At 51.9% G+C, this 4,126-nt stretch overlaps 1 pseudogene; it reads right to left on the reverse strand.

Moving 5' to 3' along the window:
- Positions 1–2,863: 2,863 nt before the first annotated feature.
- LOC104512676 lies at positions 2,864–3,584 on the reverse strand (annotated as a pseudogene).
- Positions 3,585–4,126: the final 542 nt, after the last annotated feature.

The raw sequence follows: 4,126 nt of genomic DNA on the forward strand, positions 1-4,126 counted from the left end.
ATTCAGGGGACACACTGCACACACCACACACGTATGCATCAAATGGTACGGCTTACCAGCTGGCAATACCACACTAGCTTCTTTAGCAGCATCTTACTGCAGAGTTAACTGCTCTGATGCAGCCGCCTGCTGCAAGACTCCTGCCTCTTCAGCTCCCAGATGCATGAATTTGGGCAGGTATAGAAAAAGAGCTGGAGTTCTTCACCATGATGACGTATTACAGAACTGCTCTGGGATTTACACCCTCTGTTTCCTGACAGGAAAGAAATCAGGCTTCAGTGATGATGCTTCTCCTCTTTCCCAACAAGCAATGCAGCAGAATGGATGGGCTGTCACAGAGTCGATATGCAGTTGCAACAGGTCGTTGGTGATTAAATACAAGATTCATGCAGGACATGAGGTTCTGATTCAGCCCGGAGGCAGTTCAAAGGCCTTTACAGCATGCTCCCTGTGGAAAGACCTACTCAGCTGTCAAGCAGGCACTTTTTGCTGCCTTTTATCTCTGAGGGGTAAAGTCTGGAAGGAAAACAGGGTTGTTGTTGTCTCCCTTTGGAGTGCTGCTCCCTGGATTTCCATAACCTGAGGGATTACCTGGAGTTAGTGAGACGGAAAGACCTGACTCTCCTAGAAAGGCACAGCAGACAAGGCTTGGAAGATGTTGTCTTCTGGATCATGGGATTACCAGGAGTCCATAACCTGATTACCAGGAGTCAGTGAGACGGAAAGACCTGACTCTCCTAGAAAGGCACAGCAGACAAGGCTTGGAAGATGTTGTCTTCTGGATCATCTGGGAGCTGCTTTGCAGAACGGGCTGAACACTGCCCTGCTTCTGCATCTCTACAGAACTTTGACAAGGACAAGCACTGTCAGTCTGTAATATCCTATTGTTTTTAGCTGGCCCTAAGCAGGTTTAGCAGAGCAAGAGTTTATTTGGTAGACAGGGAATATTTAGCCTTTCTGTATTTAGCCTTTCTACAGTATTCTCCATGGGGGAAAAAAAAAATTAAAAATTATTGTTTCAGAAGCAGTTACCTCAAAATACTAAATGGCCAGGGAGATGACACCCCACCGTGTCCCAGGGAGGCTGCCAAAAGCTCACATCTTATCTGAGAAAAGGCATGCTTTTTAAAGTCCTGCAGGTGCTTTGAATGTGCTGTTTGCTTGCTGGCTTTGAGGCTTTTGCTTTTGGCTGGTGTTTACTGCATTATTGGAAAGCCCACGGGCAGAATACCTCCCTCTCCCCACAGCCTCGCAATGGTTAAGGGACGTCTGCCCATCCTGTTGGGATCTGTCCTCACTCCCCAACTCTTCTGTCCCCTGGACTTTTGCATCTGTTTCTCCTTTCTATCCCATGATCCAGATTTGGTTGCACATGGCTTTTCCTTAACAAGCTCTTCTCTTAGTGACTTTCGCAATACTTTCCTACGATCCTCATGGCCCAGCCTTTGCCCAAGGAGCAGCAGTGAAGGAGCAGTTTGCCAGGATATCTAGTTAGAAATGGTCAAAGCATCAGGGTTATGCACAGGCAATAAATGAGGCATAAAATTATATATTCCTGCTCAGACATTTAAAGAGAGCACAGTCCAGGTGATGGCAATGACTTTGTAGCATGAGTCAGTTGGACTCGTTTGCTGGGAAACCCAAAAGCAGCAGAGACATTAAATATTCCCTTCTCCTAAAACCAGACAAAAATCCTGCTGACAAATGAGACCATCACAAAACCTAATGTGGCACCTGCCTATCTGCAGGACAGTGACTAGTGAGCAGAACAAGCAGCATCACTCCCAGAGAAACAACCGGCTGAAAGCTGTAGCCTTACTGACTTGACTCCAGGATTACCAAGCCCCCAGCCCATCTCGGTTGGTGTGGCAGGACTGGTCAGCATGGCCTGAGAGCAAGGTACGACTCAGCCCAGTCCCCAGCCCACACACACACATCTCTGCCAGGACAGGACTCCAACCACCAGCCTGGGGGGCGCAGACCCCTCTGCAGCCCCATGCCCAGCCCAGCCCCCTCACCTGCCCCAGCCACACACTGAGGAAGGATATCACTTCTTCCAGGCAACCTACTTTTTGTTTTCATTTTAAGCTGCTACTTTTTGCCAGCCAAACTACCCGGGCCAGCCTGCACTGCCATCATGGTGTCATCCAGAAGCTGTAAAATGAGCAGCGTCTGCTTCCTTCAGGATCCTCAGGCTGCCCAGCTCGCTCCACCTCCCCGCCAGCTTAAGAGCAGTCTGGGCTCAGAGCAGAGCCTGATTCCTTCTTCCTTTCCCCCCCCTATTCTCTAACACAGCAGCAGGAAGGGACCCAGCTGCTGCCTACACTGTGCAGCAAACTAGGATTTATGAGCCAAGACCACTAGGAGCAAGCAGCAAAATTTTCCCTTCCAAGAGCTCAGCAAGGCTACAAACACCTGGGGAAATACAACTAGCTAATGAGCATCACCCAGACCATGCCTCCCTTGCTGGCTCTGTCCAGCCCTCTTCACTTTCTTCAGCTGGCCATAGCAAGAGACCCCCGAGCCCCCTCTGACACTCAGTGCTCATCTGATGCCCTGGTCTGACACCAGCAGACGCCTGGGAGCCGTGGGCCTTATGCAGGATGGTGGCTGGGCCTGCTGCAAGCCCCTTGCAGGGCTGGCCCCACACAACCCCCCATTAGCACTCCAGCAAACAAACTTCAACTCAACAGGCTGCCTCCTCCTCCTCTGCCATGCCAGAGCCTAGCAGACAACATTCACTCCCCATATCATGCCCACACCGGTTGGCCAGTGACCTCCAATGTTTTCCTGGTCTTGCAACACCACCACCACCGTCCGCACATCCAGAGAACAGAAAAGCAGAGTGTCTGCTCATACTCACAGTCTTGAAGTCCTCATGGTTGCACTCTTGGCCTTTGAATTTGCAGTACAGCATCATATCCTTCAGGTCGTGGCCAACCCGCGCTAGGAACTCTTGCATGTTGAAAACTTTTGGTTTATACTGCTTAAAGTTGGCCTTTTCTTGGAGGATGGCTAAGACGGCCGGGTCAGCCAGGTGAGGGTTGGGGATCTGCAGGTTGACGTCAAGCAGAGCCAGGAGCTCCCCAGCATGGTACAGGTCGTTAGTGGTGAGCCGGGAAAAGCGAAACTCGTTGAGGTTACAGATGGTGACAGCAGGGAAAACCAGGCTGTTTGCCACGACCTCATCCACTTTGGTCACGTGCTGGTAGGAGAAGTAGAAAGCCACCCGGTCTGAACTCTCAACCAGGAGGAGACCCAGCGAGCCCACAAAGGCCAAGGTCCAGAGCAGGCGACGGATGGTCACTGGCCCGTAGACAAAGACGTGACGGATCCCGTGGAGCGTGGAGGTGTTGGCAAATATCTGGATGCTGGAAGGCTGCAAGCTGCCCATGCTGCTCTCGCTGGTGCTGTCCTTCAGATCCATCAGGGATAGGTAGTTAAATCCTGGCACTGCTTTTTGGGTCAGTCTGTCGCTGGAACTCTCCCCTCCCCTCTTGAAAGTAAAGAAACCCTTTTAGGGGTGGGATAGAGAAGGGGAGCCTCAGGCCAGCTACTGTGAGTTTATCCCACAAGCTGAGCAGTAGCTTCGTAGGGGTAAATATTTATATAAAATCCATTCAAACTCTCGCTCTTGATTTCCTCGGTGCGATAAGAAGGGCTGGTTTTATTTAGGGAGACACCAAGGTGATGTGGAAGAGATGTGGGTGGGCAGCGAAGGCTGAGCCAATGGAAATAAAGTCCTCCCCTTACACACGCACACATGCACACACGCACACGCCGAGCGGAGAGGAGATGAAGCGAGAGAGCGAGCTGAAAGCAGCGGGGCCAGCTCGCAGCCTGCTAACTAGTGCGTAAAGCCCGCGGATGCCGCTCCCCAGAGCTGATGTCTTGCAGAGCAGTCGGGCTGTCAGCCCGACCGGGCGATGCTCCCTGCGCTCCGGGATGCGAGCGGCTGGATTCAGGCATCTCCTCCCCCCCACCGCTCCATTTTGGGCAGGGCTCCAAGAAATGCCACCCCAAAAACCGCACTCTGAGCTGCTGCTGTTATTTCCGAGGGCTTCTCTCAGGGAAAGGTGGGCAGCTAATGCAGCAGGGAAGGGGGAAGAGGGGAGGGAAAGGCTAA

This window comes from Eurypyga helias, unplaced genomic scaffold (assembly GCF_000690775.1).
Source record: "Eurypyga helias isolate BGI_N326 unplaced genomic scaffold, ASM69077v1 scaffold17047, whole genome shotgun sequence".
NCBI classification, from domain to species: domain Eukaryota; kingdom Metazoa; phylum Chordata; class Aves; order Eurypygiformes; family Eurypygidae; genus Eurypyga; species Eurypyga helias.